The following is a 17,890-nucleotide window of genomic DNA, read 5'->3' as shown; positions in this document are numbered from 1 at the left end:
AAAGCAATCGATTCTCAATTTTTTATTCTTCCCCCGACGTGAACATTTCGCGCACTAATTTCGTCGAGATATTAGCACCAATAATTAGTTTTTTCTGTTGACGCTTTCAATCGATGCAATGATTCTACTATTGGGTGAGTCGGATCGGATTGTTTGCACACATGACATTTTTCTGTGGTTTTAACGATCTTACTGTCTCACACGAAGCTTCTTTAATACTATTTTTTGACAGGAAGGGACTACTGGCTACTCTTTTGCTCACAAAACTCGAAATATTCCCTCCCGAGCCTTTTTCACGAGGGCTTCCCTCTCTTCCCTCAATTTTTCGTTTTCGGCCGATTCTTGACGTGCGAGAGGTCACCCTTTTGCCGACTCTACTCATGACGCTGGCGGGTTATCTGAGCATTGCGTCGAGCGAATGTTTCAAATGCCTGTTAATTAGGCGAGTTTTCTTTGGTTATTGAAATTATTTACATTTGATCGACATAATTTTACACGAGCAAATCGAGATTTTTCCCTCCCGAGCCTTTTCACGAGGGCTTCCTTCTCTTCCCTCAATTTTTCCTTTTCCACAGGTTTTCACGGTCACGGCGTCATTCTTTTGCCGGCGTGGGGTGGATGGCGGGTTAGCTTAACGTTCCGTGAAGCGGGGAAATGTCCAAGAAAGTCATCAATTTTCGCTATGGGATAATTTTTGCATCTTACCTTTGCGAGGTAAGGTCGACGTCGGAAGAGCAAGAGCCTTTTTCGGGAGGGCGTTACCCTTTTTTCCGCTAACGGCCGAGCGTGTGCTAGGAAAAATCGCTTCCACGAGGGGTTTGGCTGTTTTTTCGCACTTGCATCCCCTCTGGACATCGCGGTATTTTTCCCACGAGATTTTTGACATCATCCAGTAATTTTTTCTGGGTGAAATCGATTCAATTATTTGATGTTGTGGACTTTGAATTTCATCGTTTTTCCACATGGCTCTTTTCGATGGTCAAAGTGGACTGAATATCACATCCGACTCGATAGGCTTACATTGCTTGAACAATTGGGAATGGATGTTTTTAAGAACGACAAGTAGGACGTAATGTCAGAGTACTTCTACATTTCTGTGTCCTGCAGAATCGATGAATTAAGAGAGATGCGGATGGATATGCCGATTCCTTTTACCATGAAGGACACTAATGAATGCCAGTCGTAATTTCTTTGGAGCATTTCCTTTTCCTAACACCCTCTGCCACACGCCTTTTAGGCGGCAGTATGCCAAGGGAGGGTGGATTTTCCGAGAGTCTCTTCTCTACGAAACACTTTTGTGTCTCATTTTTTTCTGTGAGTAACAAGAGAATAAAATTGATTTCAGGTGATTTTATTGAGACGGGCACACAACAACATGGGATCACAACATGCGAAATGGAATAAATAAACAAAATTCGTTGACATATTAAGCGCTGGCGGTAGAGAATCTAGTAATGATGTCCTCCGTGGGTGAGGGAAAGGCCGTGTTGGTTGGCGTGAGACGTTGCTCCTCCGAAGTATCCTGCGCCGTGACCTCCGTAGGGGAGAGGGGCGTGGCCGATGGCGATGGCGTTTCCGTTGGCGTAGGAGGAGGCGAGGTGTCCGTAGGATGCGCCGGCGTGGTGAATGGCGGGTGCTGCGCAGTGGTGCGGGTGGTGGGCCTTGCCCTGCCTCTTGACGACGGCGTTGAATCCGTTGTGGTCGTCGGCGGTGTACTCGACCACCCTGACGGTTCCGTCGGCTTCGTGGAGGCTGTAGGCACCCTTGACCGAGTCACCGTCCCTCGTCTCCCACTGGCTCTTGAGGTCGCCGGTCTTTCCGTCGCTCACGCCGTAGTCGAAGTTGTACTTGGGGTGGGCCTGCGAATGGAAAAAGTTTTATTATCGAAATATGCGAGAGCGTCGCTTTTCGGCATTCCACGACGGCTGGAGCGTGAACGTTTGCGGGCCACTTTCGCGGAAACTCACGTAATAGTCGAGGTGACCGTGGTGTCCGGCGTGGATGCCATCAGGGGCGGCGAAGGTGATGGCTGCCAAGCCGGCGACGAGGAGAACCTGAGGAGGAGAGAAATATTGAGGCCCTTGCTCCCGCCACGGTGGTATTCGGAAGGATCGACTGGTGTGCTTCTTACCTGGGAGATCATGTTGCCTGTTGGAATGGAGTGCTGCGTTTGGTGTTTGAGCCAAGGGTGGTCGACGTTTTATGCGACTCGTTGTGGGCGGAGTGGGATAGGGGAAAATGGAAAGGCGAGAGAGGGGTGAATTATGAAATCGGAATGACGGTCATCGAATTAAGGAAGTGGGATTTCGATGCTCGGAATTCACCTCGCCTGAATGCTCTTTGATCCTGACGATTCGCGATTGTCGTTCGCAAAGCGACACGGCCGCAAAGCAATCGATTCTCAATTTTTTATTCTTCCCCCGACGTGAACATTTCGCGCACTAATTTCGTCGAGATATTAGCACCAATAATTAGTTTTTTCTGTTGACGCTTTCAATCGATGCAATGATTCTACTATTGGGTGAGTCGGATCGGATTGTTTGCACACATGACATTTTTCTGTGGTTTTAACGATCTTACTGTCTCACACGAAGCTTCTTTAATACTATTTTTTGACAGGAAGGGACTACTGGCTACTCTTTTGCTCACAAAACTCGAAATATTCCCTCCCGAGCCTTTTTCACGAGGGCTTCCCTCTCTTCCCTCAATTTTTCGTTTTCGGCCGATTCTTGACGTGCGAGAGGTCACCCTTTTGCCGACTCTACTCATGACGCTGGCGGGTTATCTGAGCATTGCGTCGAGCGAATGTTTCAAATGCCTGTTAATTAGGCGAGTTTTCTTTGGTTATTGAAATTATTTACATTTGATCGACATAATTTTACACGAGCAAATCGAGATTTTTCCCTCCCGAGCCTTTTCACGAGGGCTTCCTTCTCTTCCCTCAATTTTTCCTTTTCCACAGGTTTTCACGGTCACGGCGTCATTCTTTTGCCGGCGTGGGGTGGATGGCGGGTTAGCTTAACGTTCCGTGAAGCGGGGAAATGTCCAAGAAAGTCATCAATTTTCGCTATGGGATAATTTTTGCATCTTACCTTTGCGAGGTAAGGTCGACGTCGGAAGAGCAAGAGCCTTTTTCGGGAGGGCGTTACCCTTTTTTCCGCTAACGGCCGAGCGTGTGCTAGGAAAAATCGCTTCCACGAGGGGTTTGGCTGTTTTTTCGCACTTGCATCCCCTCTGGACATCGCGGTATTTTTCCCACGAGATTTTTGACATCATCCAGTAATTTTTTCTGGGTGAAATCGATTCAATTATTTGATGTTGTGGACTTTGAATTTCATCGTTTTTCCACATGGCTCTTTTCGATGGTCAAAGTGGACTGAATATCACATCCGACTCGATAGGCTTACATTGCTTGAACAATTGGGAATGGATGTTTTTAAGAACGACAAGTAGGACGTAATGTCAGAGTACTTCTACATTTCTGTGTCCTGCAGAATCGATGAATTAAGAGAGATGCGGATGGATATGCCGATTCCTTTTACCATGAAGGACACTAATGAATGCCAGTCGTAATTTCTTTGGAGCATTTCCTTTTCCTAACACCCTCTGCCACACGCCTTTTAGGCGGCAGTATGCCAAGGGAGGGTGGATTTTCCGAGAGTCTCTTCTCTACGAAACACTTTTGTGTCTCATTTTTTTCTGTGAGTAACAAGAGAATAAAATTGATTTCAGGTGATTTTATTGAGACGGGCACACAACAACATGGGATCACAACATGCGAAATGGAATAAATAAACAAAATTCGTTGACATATTAAGCGCTGGCGGTAGAGAATCTAGTAATGATGTCCTCCGTGGGTGAGGGAAAGGCCGTGTTGGTTGGCGTGAGACGTTGCTCCTCCGAAGTATCCTGCGCCGTGACCTCCGTAGGGGAGAGGGGCGTGGCCGATGGCGATGGCGTTTCCGTTGGCGTAGGAGGAGGCGAGGTGTCCGTAGGATGCGCCGGCGTGGTGAATGGCGGGTGCTGCGTAGTGGTGCGGGTGGTGGGCCTTGCCCTGCCTCTTGACGACGGCGTTGAATCCGTTGTGGTCGTCGGCGGTGTACTCGACCACCCTGACGGTTCCGTCGGCTTCGTGGAGGCTGTAGGCACCCTTGACCGAGTCACCGTCCCTCGTCTCCCACTGGCTCTTGAGGTCGCCGGTCTTTCCGTCGCTCACGCCGTAGTCGAAGTTGTACTTGGGGTGGGCCTGCGAATGGAAAAAGTTTTATTATCGAAATATGCGAGAGCGTCGCTTTTCGGCATTCCACGACGGCTGGAGCGTGAACGTTTGCGGGCCACTTTCGCGGAAACTCACGTAATAGTCGAGGTGACCGTGGTGTCCGGCGTGGATGCCATCAGGGGCGGCGAAGGTGATGGCTGCCAAGCCGGCGACGAGGAGAACCTGAGGAGGAGAGAAATATTGAGGCCCTTGCTCCCGCCACGGTGGTATTCGGAAGGATCGACTGGTGTGCTTCTTACCTGGGAGATCATGTTGCCTGTTGGAATGGAGTGCTGCGTTTGGTGTTTGAGCCAAGGGTGGTCGACGTTTTATGCGACTCGTTGTGGGCGGAGTGGGATAGGGGAAAATGGAAAGGCGAGAGAGGGGTGAATTATGAAATCGGAATGACGGTCATCGAATTAAGGAAGTGGGATTTCGATGCTCGGAATTCACCTCGCCTGAATGCTCTTTGATCCTGACGATTCGCGATTGTCGTTCGCAAAGCGACACGGCCGCAAAGCAATCGATTCTCAATTTTTTATTCTTCCCCCGACGTGAACATTTCGCGCACTAATTTCGTCGAGATATTAGCACCAATAATTAGTTTTTTCTGTTGACGCTTTCAATCGATGCAATGATTCTACTATTGGGTGAGTCGGATCGGATTGTTTGCACACATGACATTTTCTGTGGTTTTAACGATCTTACTGTCTCACACGAAGCTTCTTTAATACTATTTTTTGACAGGAAGGGACTACTGGCTACTCTTTTGCTCACAAAACTCGAAATATTCCCTCCCGAGCCTTTTTCACGAGGGCTTCCCTCTCTTCCCTCAATTTTTCGTTTTCGGCCGATTCTTGACGTGCGAGAGGTCACCCTTTTGCCGACTCTACTCATGACGCTGGCGGGTTATCTGAGCATTGCGTCGAGCGAATGTTTCAAATGCCTGTTAATTAGGCGAGTTTTCTTTGGTTATTGAAATTATTTACATTTGATCGACATAATTTTACACGAGCAAATCGAGATTTTTCCCTCCCGAGCCTTTTCACGAGGGCTTCCTTCTCTTCCCTCAATTTTTCCTTTTCCACAGGTTTTCACGGTCACGGCGTCATTCTTTTGCCGGCGTGGGGTGGATGGCGGGTTAGCTTAACGTTCCGTGAAGCGGGGAAATGTCCAAGAAAGTCATCAATTTTCGCTATGGGATAATTTTTGCATCTTACCTTTGCGAGGTAAGGTCGACGTCGGAAGAGCAAGAGCCTTTTTCGGGAGGGCGTTACCCTTTTTTCCGCTAACGGCCGAGCGTGTGCTAGGAAAAATCGCTTCCACGAGGGGTTTGGCTGTTTTTTCGCACTTGCATCCCCTCTGGACATCGCGGTATTTTTCCCACGAGATTTTTGACATCATCCAGTAATTTTTTCTGGGTGAAATCGATTCAATTATTTGATGTTGTGGACTTTGAATTTCATCGTTTTTCCACATGGCTCTTTTCGATGGTCAAAGTGGACTGAATATCACATCCGACTCGATAGGCTTACATTGCTTGAACAATTGGGAATGGATGTTTTTAAGAACGACAAGTAGGACGTAATGTCAGAGTACTTCTACATTTCTGTGTCCTGCAGAATCGATGAATTAAGAGAGATGCGGATGGATATGCCGATTCCTTTTACCATGAAGGACACTAATGAATGCCAGTCGTAATTTCTTTGGAGCATTTCCTTTTCCTAACACCCTCTGCCACACGCCTTTTAGGCGGCAGTATGCCAAGGGAGGGTGGATTTTCCGAGAGTCTCTTCTCTACGAAACACTTTTGTGTCTCATTTTTTTCTGTGAGTAACAAGAGAATAAAATTGATTTCAGGTGATTTTATTGAGACGGGCACACAACAACATGGGATCACAACATGCGAAATGGAATAAATAAACAAAATTCGTTGACATATTAAGCGCTGGCGGTAGAGAATCTAGTAATGATGTCCTCCGTGGGTGAGGGAAAGGCCGTGTTGGTTGGCGTGAGACGTTGCTCCTCCGAAGTATCCTGCGCCGTGACCTCCGTAGGGGAGAGGGGCGTGGCCGATGGCGATGGCGTTTCCGTTGGCGTAGGAGGAGGCGAGGTGTCCGTAGGATGCGCCGGCGTGGTGAATGGCGGGTGCTGCGTAGTGGTGCGGGTGGTGGGCCTTGCCCTGCCTCTTGACGACGGCGTTGAATCCGTTGTGGTCGTCGGCGGTGTACTCGACCACCCTGACGGTTCCGTCGGCTTCGTGGAGGCTGTAGGCACCCTTGACCGAGTCACCGTCCCTCGTCTCCCACTGGCTCTTGAGGTCGCCGGTCTTTCCGTCGCTCACGCCGTAGTCGAAGTTGTACTTGGGGTGGGCCTGCGAATGGAAAAAGTTTTATTATCGAAATATGCGAGAGCGTCGCTTTTCGGCATTCCACGACGGCTGGAGCGTGAACGTTTGCGGGCCACTTTCGCGGAAACTCACGTAATAGTCGAGGTGACCGTGGTGTCCGGCGTGGATGCCATCAGGGGCGGCGAAGGTGATGGCTGCCAAGCCGGCGACGAGGAGAACCTGAGGAGGAGAGAAATATTGAGGCCCTTGCTCCCGCCACGGTGGTATTCGGAAGGATCGACTGGTGTGCTTCTTACCTGGGAGATCATGTTGCCTGTTGGAATGGAGTGCTGCGTTTGGTGTTTGAGCCAAGGGTGGTCGACGTTTTATGCGACTCGTTGTGGGCGGAGTGGGATAGGGGAAAATGGAAAGGCGAGAGAGGGGTGAATTATGAAATCGGAATGACGGTCATCGAATTAAGGAAGTGGGATTTCGATGCTCGGAATTCACCTCGCCTGAATGCTCTTTGATCCTGACGATTCGCGATTGTCGTTCGCAAAGCGACACGGCCGCAAAGCAATCGATTCTCAATTTTTTATTCTTCCCCCGACGTGAACATTTCGCGCACTAATTTCGTCGAGATATTAGCACCAATAATTAGTTTTTTCTGTTGACGCTTTCAATCGATGCAATGATTCTACTATTGGGTGAGTCGGATCGGATTGTTTGCACACATGACATTTTCTGTGGTTTTAACGATCTTACTGTCTCACACGAAGCTTCTTTAATACTATTTTTTGACAGGAAGGGACTACTGGCTACTCTTTTGCTCACAAAACTCGAAATATTCCCTCCCGAGCCTTTTTCACGAGGGCTTCCCTCTCTTCCCTCAATTTTTCGTTTTCGGCCGATTCTTGACGTGCGAGAGGTCACCCTTTTGCCGACTCTACTCATGACGCTGGCGGGTTATCTGAGCATTGCGTCGAGCGAATGTTTCAAATGCCTGTTAATTAGGCGAGTTTTCTTTGGTTATTGAAATTATTTACATTTGATCGACATAATTTTACACGAGCAAATCGAGATTTTTCCCTCCCGAGCCTTTTCACGAGGGCTTCCTTCTCTTCCCTCAATTTTTCCTTTTCCACAGGTTTTCACGGTCACGGCGTCATTCTTTTGCCGGCGTGGGGTGGATGGCGGGTTAGCTTAACGTTCCGTGAAGCGGGGAAATGTCCAAGAAAGTCATCAATTTTCGCTATGGGATAATTTTTGCATCTTACCTTTGCGAGGTAAGGTCGACGTCGGAAGAGCAAGAGCCTTTTTCGGGAGGGCGTTACCCTTTTTTCCGCTAACGGCCGAGCGTGTGCTAGGAAAAATCGCTTCCACGAGGGGTTTGGCTGTTTTTTCGCACTTGCATCCCCTCTGGACATCGCGGTATTTTTCCCACGAGATTTTTGACATCATCCAGTAATTTTTTCTGGGTGAAATCGATTCAATTATTTGATGTTGTGGACTTTGAATTTCATCGTTTTTCCACATGGCTCTTTTCGATGGTCAAAGTGGACTGAATATCACATCCGACTCGATAGGCTTACATTGCTTGAACAATTGGGAATGGATGTTTTTAAGAACGACAAGTAGGACGTAATGTCAGAGTACTTCTACATTTCTGTGTCCTGCAGAATCGATGAATTAAGAGAGATGCGGATGGATATGCCGATTCCTTTTACCATGAAGGACACTAATGAATGCCAGTCGTAATTTCTTTGGAGCATTTCCTTTTCCTAACACCCTCTGCCACACGCCTTTTAGGCGGCAGTATGCCAAGGGAGGGTGGATTTTCCGAGAGTCTCTTCTCTACGAAACACTTTTGTGTCTCATTTTTTTCTGTGAGTAACAAGAGAATAAAATTGATTTCAGGTGATTTTATTGAGACGGGCACACAACAACATGGGATCACAACATGCGAAATGGAATAAATAAACAAAATTCGTTGACATATTAAGCGCTGGCGGTAGAGAATCTAGTAATGATGTCCTCCGTGGGTGAGGGAAAGGCCGTGTTGGTTGGCGTGAGACGTTGCTCCTCCGAAGTATCCTGCGCCGTGACCTCCGTAGGGGAGAGGGGCGTGGCCGATGGCGATGGCGTTTCCGTTGGCGTAGGAGGAGGCGAGGTGTCCGTAGGATGCGCCGGCGTGGTGAATGGCGGGTGCTGCGTAGTGGTGCGGGTGGTGGGCCTTGCCCTGCCTCTTGACGACGGCGTTGAATCCGTTGTGGTCGTCGGCGGTGTACTCGACCACCCTGACGGTTCCGTCGGCTTCGTGGAGGCTGTAGGCACCCTTGACCGAGTCACCGTCCCTCGTCTCCCACTGGCTCTTGAGGTCGCCGGTCTTTCCGTCGCTCACGCCGTAGTCGAAGTTGTACTTGGGGTGGGCCTGCGAATGGAAAAAGTTTTATTATCGAAATATGCGAGAGCGTCGCTTTTCGGCATTCCACGACGGCTGGAGCGTGAACGTTTGCGGGCCACTTTCGCGGAAACTCACGTAATAGTCGAGGTGACCGTGGTGTCCGGCGTGGATGCCATCAGGGGCGGCGAAGGTGATGGCTGCCAAGCCGGCGACGAGGAGAACCTGAGGAGGAGAGAAATATTGAGGCCCTTGCTCCCGCCACGGTGGTATTCGGAAGGATCGACTGGTGTGCTTCTTACCTGGGAGATCATGTTGCCTGTTGGAATGGAGTGCTGCGTTTGGTGTTTGAGCCAAGGGTGGTCGACGTTTTATGCGACTCGTTGTGGGCGGAGTGGGATAGGGGAAAATGGAAAGGCGAGAGAGGGGTGAATTATGAAATCGGAATGACGGTCATCGAATTAAGGAAGTGGGATTTCGATGCTCGGAATTCACCTCGCCTGAATGCTCTTTGATCCTGACGATTCGCGATTGTCGTTCGCAAAGCGACACGGCCGCAAAGCAATCGATTCTCAATTTTTTATTCTTCCCCCGACGTGAACATTTCGCGCACTAATTTCGTCGAGATATTAGCACCAATAATTAGTTTTTTCTGTTGACGCTTTCAATCGATGCAATGATTCTACTATTGGGTGAGTCGGATCGGATTGTTTGCACACATGACATTTTTCTGTGGTTTTAACGATCTTACTGTCTCACACGAAGCTTCTTTAATACTATTTTTTGACAGGAAGGGACTACTGGCTACTCTTTTGCTCACAAAACTCGAAATATTCCCTCCCGAGCCTTTTTCACGAGGGCTTCCCTCTCTTCCCTCAATTTTTCGTTTTCGGCCGATTCTTGACGTGCGAGAGGTCACCCTTTTGCCGACTCTACTCATGACGCTGGCGGGTTATCTGAGCATTGCGTCGAGCGAATGTTTCAAATGCCTGTTAATTAGGCGAGTTTTCTTTGGTTATTGAAATTATTTACATTTGATCGACATAATTTTACACGAGCAAATCGAGATTTTTCCCTCCCGAGCCTTTTCACGAGGGCTTCCTTCTCTTCCCTCAATTTTTCCTTTTCCACAGGTTTTCACGGTCACGGCGTCATTCTTTTGCCGGCGTGGGGTGGATGGCGGGTTAGCTTAACGTTCCGTGAAGCGGGGAAATGTCCAAGAAAGTCATCAATTTTCGCTATGGGATAATTTTTGCATCTTACCTTTGCGAGGTAAGGTCGACGTCGGAAGAGCAAGAGCCTTTTTCGGGAGGGCGTTACCCTTTTTTCCGCTAACGGCCGAGCGTGTGCTAGGAAAAATCGCTTCCACGAGGGGTTTGGCTGTTTTTTCGCACTTGCATCCCCTCTGGACATCGCGGTATTTTTCCCACGAGATTTTTGACATCATCCAGTAATTTTTTCTGGGTGAAATCGATTCAATTATTTGATGTTGTGGACTTTGAATTTCATCGTTTTTCCACATGGCTCTTTTCGATGGTCAAAGTGGACTGAATATCACATCCGACTCGATAGGCTTACATTGCTTGAACAATTGGGAATGGATGTTTTTAAGAACGACAAGTAGGACGTAATGTCAGAGTACTTCTACATTTCTGTGTCCTGCAGAATCGATGAATTAAGAGAGATGCGGATGGATATGCCGATTCCTTTTACCATGAAGGACACTAATGAATGCCAGTCGTAATTTCTTTGGAGCATTTCCTTTTCCTAACACCCTCTGCCACACGCCTTTTAGGCGGCAGTATGCCAAGGGAGGGTGGATTTTCCGAGAGTCTCTTCTCTACGAAACACTTTTGTGTCTCATTTTTTTCTGTGAGTAACAAGAGAATAAAATTGATTTCAGGTGATTTTATTGAGACGGGCACACAACAACATGGGATCACAACATGCGAAATGGAATAAATAAACAAAATTCGTTGACATATTAAGCGCTGGCGGTAGAGAATCTAGTAATGATGTCCTCCGTGGGTGAGGGAAAGGCCGTGTTGGTTGGCGTGAGACGTTGCTCCTCCGAAGTATCCTGCGCCGTGACCTCCGTAGGGGAGAGGGGCGTGGCCGAGGGCGACGGCGTTTCCGTTGGCGTAGGAGGAGGCGAGGTGTCCGTAGGATGCGCCGGCGTGGTGAATGGCGGGTGCTGCGCAGTGGTGCGGGTGGTGGGCCTTGCCCTGCCTCTTGACGACGGCGTTGAATCCGTTGTGGTCGTCGGCGGTGTACTCGACCACCCTGACGGTTCCGTCGGCTTCGTGGAGGCTGTAGGCACCCTTGACCGAGTCACCGTCCCTCGTCTCCCACTGGCTCTTGAGGTCGCCGGTCTTTCCGTCGCTCACGCCGTAGTCGAAGTTGTACTTGGGGTGGGCCTGCGAATGGAAAAAGTTTTATTATCGAAATATGCGAGAGCGTCGCTTTTCGGCATTCCACGACGGCTGGAGCGTGAACGTTTGCGGGCCACTTTCGCGGAAACTCACGTAATAGTCGAGGTGACCGTGGTGTCCGGCGTGGATGCCATCAGGGGCGGCGAAGGTGATGGCTGCCAAGCCGGCGACGAGGAGAACCTGAGGAGGAGAGAAATATTGAGGCCCTTGCTCCCGCCACGGTGGTATTCGGAAGGATCGACTGGTGTGCTTCTTACCTGGGAGATCATGTTGCCTGTTGGAATGGAGTGCTGCGTTTGGTGTTTGAGCCAAGGGTGGTCGACGTTTTATGCGACTCGTTGTGGGCGGAGTGGGATAGGGGAAAATGGAAAGGCGAGAGAGGGGTGAATTATGAAATCGGAATGACGGTCATCGAATTAAGGAAGTGGGATTTCGATGCTCGGAATTCACCTCGCCTGAATGCTCTTTGATCCTGACGATTCGCGATTGTCGTTCGCAAAGCGACACGGCCGCAAAGCAATCGATTCTCAATTTTTTATTCTTCCCCCGACGTGAACATTTCGCGCACTAATTTCGTCGAGATATTAGCACCAATAATTAGTTTTTTCTGTTGACGCTTTCAATCGATGCAATGATTCTACTATTGGGTGAGTCGGATCGGATTGTTTGCACACATGACATTTTTCTGTGGTTTTAACGATCTTACTGTCTCACACGAAGCTTCTTTAATACTATTTTTTGACAGGAAGGGACTACTGGCTACTCTTTTGCTCACAAAACTCGAAATATTCCCTCCCGAGCCTTTTTCACGAGGGCTTCCCTCTCTTCCCTCAATTTTTCGTTTTCGGCCGATTCTTGACGTGCGAGAGGTCACCCTTTTGCCGACTCTACTCATGACGCTGGCGGGTTATCTGAGCATTGCGTCGAGCGAATGTTTCAAATGCCTGTTAATTAGGCGAGTTTTCTTTGGTTATTGAAATTATTTACATTTGATCGACATAATTTTACACGAGCAAATCGAGATTTTTCCCTCCCGAGCCTTTTCACGAGGGCTTCCTTCTCTTCCCTCAATTTTTCCTTTTCCACAGGTTTTCACGGTCACGGCGTCATTCTTTTGCCGGCGTGGGGTGGATGGCGGGTTAGCTTAACGTTCCGTGAAGCGGGGAAATGTCCAAGAAAGTCATCAATTTTCGCTATGGGATAATTTTTGCATCTTACCTTTGCGAGGTAAGGTCGACGTCGGAAGAGCAAGAGCCTTTTTCGGGAGGGCGTTACCCTTTTTTCCGCTAACGGCCGAGCGTGTGCTAGGAAAAATCGCTTCCACGAGGGGTTTGGCTGTTTTTTCGCACTTGCATCCCCTCTGGACATCGCGGTATTTTTCCCACGAGATTTTTGACATCATCCAGTAATTTTTTCTGGGTGAAATCGATTCAATTATTTGATGTTGTGGACTTTGAATTTCATCGTTTTTCCACATGGCTTTTTTCGATGGTCAAAGTGGACTGAATATCACATCCGACTCGATAGGCTTACATTGCTTGAACAATTGGGAATGGATGTTTTTAAGAACGACAAGTAGGACGTAATGTCAGAGTACTTCTACATTTCTGTGTCCTGCAGAATCGATGAATTAAGAGAGATGCGGATGGATATGCCGATTCCTTTTACCATGAAGGACACTAATGAATGCCAGTCGTAATTTCTTTGGAGCATTTCCTTTTCCTAACACCCTCTGCCACACGCCTTTTAGGCGGCAGTATGCCAAGGGAGGGTGGATTTTCCGAGAGTCTCTTCTCTACGAAACACTTTTGTGTCTCATTTTTTTCTGTGAGTAACAAGAGAATAAAATTGATTTCAGGTGATTTTATTGAGACGGGCACACAACAACATGGGATCACAACATGCGAAATGGAATAAATAAACAAAATTCGTTGACATATTAAGCGCTGGCGGTAGAGAATCTAGTAATGATGTCCTCCGTGGGTGAGGGAAAGGCCGTGTTGGTTGGCGTGAGACGTTGCTCCTCCGAAGTATCCTGCGCCGTGACCTCCGTAGGGGAGAGGGGCGTGGCCGATGGCGATGGCGTTTCCGTTGGCGTAGGAGGAGGCGAGGTGTCCGTAGGATGCGCCGGCGTGGTGAATGGCGGGTGCTGCGTAGTGGTGCGGGTGGTGGGCCTTGCCCTGCCTCTTGACGACGGCGTTGAATCCGTTGTGGTCGTCGGCGGTGTACTCGACCACCCTGACGGTTCCGTCGGCTTCGTGGAGGCTGTAGGCACCCTTGACCGAGTCACCGTCCCTCGTCTCCCACTGGCTCTTGAGGTCGCCGGTCTTTCCGTCGCTCACGCCGTAGTCGAAGTTGTACTTGGGGTGGGCCTGCGAATGGAAAAAGTTTTATTATCGAAATATGCGAGAGCGTCGCTTTTCGGCATTCCACGACGGCTGGAGCGTGAACGTTTGCGGGCCACTTTCGCGGAAACTCACGTAATAGTCGAGGTGACCGTGGTGTCCGGCGTGGATGCCATCAGGGGCGGCGAAGGTGATGGCTGCCAAGCCGGCGACGAGGAGAACCTGAGGAGGAGAGAAATATTGAGGCCCTTGCTCCCGCCACGGTGGTATTCGGAAGGATCGACTGGTGTGCTTCTTACCTGGGAGATCATGTTGCCTGTTGGAATGGAGTGCTGCGTTTGGTGTTTGAGCCAAGGGTGGTCGACGTTTTATGCGACTCGTTGTGGGCGGAGTGGGATAGGGGAAAATGGAAAGGCGAGAGAGGGGTGAATTATGAAATCGGAATGACGGTCATCGAATTAAGGAAGTGGGATTTCGATGCTCGGAATTCACCTCGCCTGAATGCTCTTTGATCCTGACGATTCGCGATTGTCGTTCGCAAAGCGACACGGCCGCAAAGCAATCGATTCTCAATTTTTTATTCTTCCCCCGACGTGAACATTTCGCGCACTAATTTCGTCGAGATATTAGCACCAATAATTAGTTTTTTCTGTTGACGCTTTCAATCGATGCAATGATTCTACTATTGGGTGAGTCGGATCGGATTGTTTGCACACATGACATTTTTCTGTGGTTTTAACGATCTTACTGTCTCACACGAAGCTTCTTTAATACTATTTTTTGACAGGAAGGGACTACTGGCTACTCTTTTGCTCACAAAACTCGAAATATTCCCTCCCGAGCCTTTTTCACGAGGGCTTCCCTCTCTTCCCTCAATTTTTCGTTTTCGGCCGATTCTTGACGTGCGAGAGGTCACCCTTTTGCCGACTCTACTCATGACGCTGGCGGGTTATCTGAGCATTGCGTCGAGCGAATGTTTCAAATGCCTGTTAATTAGGCGAGTTTTCTTTGGTTATTGAAATTATTTACATTTGATCGACATAATTTTACACGAGCAAATCGAGATTTTTCCCTCCCGAGCCTTTTCACGAGGGCTTCCTTCTCTTCCCTCAATTTTTCCTTTTCCACAGGTTTTCACGGTCACGGCGTCATTCTTTTGCCGGCGTGGGGTGGATGGCGGGTTAGCTTAACGTTCCGTGAAGCGGGGAAATGTCCAAGAAAGTCATCAATTTTCGCTATGGGATAATTTTTGCATCTTACCTTTGCGAGGTAAGGTCGACGTCGGAAGAGCAAGAGCCTTTTTCGGGAGGGCGTTACCCTTTTTTCCGCTAACGGCCGAGCGTGTGCTAGGAAAAATCGCTTCCACGAGGGGTTTGGCTGTTTTTTCGCACTTGCATCCCCTCTGGACATCGCGGTATTTTTCCCACGAGATTTTTGACATCATCCAGTAATTTTTTCTGGGTGAAATCGATTCAATTATTTGATGTTGTGGACTTTGAATTTCATCGTTTTTCCACATGGCTCTTTTCGATGGTCAAAGTGGACTGAATATCACATCCGACTCGATAGGCTTACATTGCTTGAACAATTGGGAATGGATGTTTTTAAGAACGACAAGTAGGACGTAATGTCAGAGTACTTCTACATTTCTGTGTCCTGCAGAATCGATGAATTAAGAGAGATGCGGATGGATATGCCGATTCCTTTTACCATGAAGGACACTAATGAATGCCAGTCGTAATTTCTTTGGAGCATTTCCTTTTCCTAACACCCTCTGCCACACGCCTTTTAGGCGGCAGTATGCCAAGGGAGGGTGGATTTTCCGAGAGTCTCTTCTCTACGAAACACTTTTGTGTCTCATTTTTTTCTGTGAGTAACAAGAGAATAAAATTGATTTCAGGTGATTTTATTGAGACGGGCACACAACAACATGGGATCACAACATGCGAAATGGAATAAATAAACAAAATTCGTTGACATATTAAGCGCTGGCGGTAGAGAATCTAGTAATGATGTCCTCCGTGGGTGAGGGAAAGGCCGTGTTGGTTGGCGTGAGACGTTGCTCCTCCGAAGTATCCTGCGCCGTGACCTCCGTAGGGGAGAGGGGCGTGGCCGATGGCGATGGCGTTTCCGTTGGCGTAGGAGGAGGCGAGGTGTCCGTAGGATGCGCCGGCGTGGTGAATGGCGGGTGCTGCGTAGTGGTGCGGGTGGTGGGCCTTGCCCTGCCTCTTGACGACGGCGTTGAATCCGTTGTGGTCGTCGGCGGTGTACTCGACCACCCTGACGGTTCCGTCGGCTTCGTGGAGGCTGTAGGCACCCTTGACCGAGTCACCGTCCCTCGTCTCCCACTGGCTCTTGAGGTCGCCGGTCTTTCCGTCGCTCACGCCGTAGTCGAAGTTGTACTTGGGGTGGGCCTGCGAATGGAAAAAGTTTTATTATCGAAATATGCGAGAGCGTCGCTTTTCGGCATTCCACGACGGCTGGAGCGTGAACGTTTGCGGGCCACTTTCGCGGAAACTCACGTAATAGTCGAGGTGACCGTGGTGTCCGGCGTGGATGCCATCAGGGGCGGCGAAGGTGATGGCTGCCAAGCCGGCGACGAGGAGAACCTGAGGAGGAGAGAAATATTGAGGCCCTTGCTCCCGCCACGGTGGTATTCGGAAGGATCGACTGGTGTGCTTCTTACCTGGGAGATCATGTTGCCTGTTGGAATGGAGTGCTGCGTTTGGTGTTTGAGCCAAGGGTGGTCGACGTTTTATGCGACTCGTTGTGGGCGGAGTGGGATAGGGGAAAATGGAAAGGCGAGAGAGGGGTGAATTATGAAATCGGAATGACGGTCATCGAATTAAGGAAGTGGGATTTCGATGCTCGGAATTCACCTCGCCTGAATGCTCTTTGATCCTGACGATTCGCGATTGTCGTTCGCAAAGCGACACGGCCGCAAAGCAATCGATTCTCAATTTTTTATTCTTCCCCCGACGTGAACATTTCGCGCACTAATTTCGTCGAGATATTAGCACCAATAATTAGTTTTTTCTGTTGACGCTTTCAATCGATGCAATGATTCTACTATTGGGTGAGTCGGATCGGATTGTTTGCACACATGACATTTTTCTGTGGTTTTAACGATCTTACTGTCTCACACGAAGCTTCTTTAATACTATTTTTTGACAGGAAGGGACTACTGGCTACTCTTTTGCTCACAAAACTCGAAATATTCCCTCCCGAGCCTTTTTCACGAGGGCTTCCCTCTCTTCCCTCAATTTTTCGTTTTCGGCCGATTCTTGACGTGCGAGAGGTCACCCTTTTGCCGACTCTACTCATGACGCTGGCGGGTTATCTGAGCATTGCGTCGAGCGAATGTTTCAAATGCCTGTTAATTAGGCGAGTTTTCTTTGGTTATTGAAATTATTTACATTTGATCGACATAATTTTACACGAGCAAATCGAGATTTTTCCCTCCCGAGCCTTTTCACGAGGGCTTCCTTCTCTTCCCTCAATTTTTCCTTTTCCACAGGTTTTCACGGTCACGGCGTCATTCTTTTGCCGGCGTGGGGTGGATGGCGGGTTAGCTTAACGTTCCGTGAAGCGGGGAAATGTCCAAGAAAGTCATCAATTTTCGCTATGGGATAATTTTTGCATCTTACCTTTGCGAGGTAAGGTCGACGTCGGAAGAGCAAGAGCCTTTTTCGGGAGGGCGTTACCCTTTTTTCCGCTAACGGCCGAGCGTGTGCTAGGAAAAATCGCTTCCACGAGGGGTTTGGCTGTTTTTTCGCACTTGCATCCCCTCTGGACATCGCGGTATTTTTCCCACGAGATTTTTGACATCATCCAGTAATTTTTTCTGGGTGAAATCGATTCAATTATTTGATGTTGTGGACTTTGAATTTCATCGTTTTTCCACATGGCTCTTTTCGATGGTCAAAGTGGACTGAATATCACATCCGACTCGATAGGCTTACATTGCTTGAACAATTGGGAATGGATGTTTTTAAGAACGACAAGTAGGACGTAATGTCAGAGTACTTCTACATTTCTGTGTCCTGCAGAATCGATGAATTAAGAGAGATGCGGATGGATATGCCGATTCCTTTTACCATGAAGGACACTAATGAATGCCAGTCG

Source organism: Ischnura elegans, chromosome 6 (genome assembly GCF_921293095.1).
Source record: "Ischnura elegans chromosome 6, ioIscEleg1.1, whole genome shotgun sequence".
NCBI classification, from domain to species: domain Eukaryota; kingdom Metazoa; phylum Arthropoda; class Insecta; order Odonata; family Coenagrionidae; genus Ischnura; species Ischnura elegans.
Note: the sequence above shows the minus strand (reverse complement) of the source record.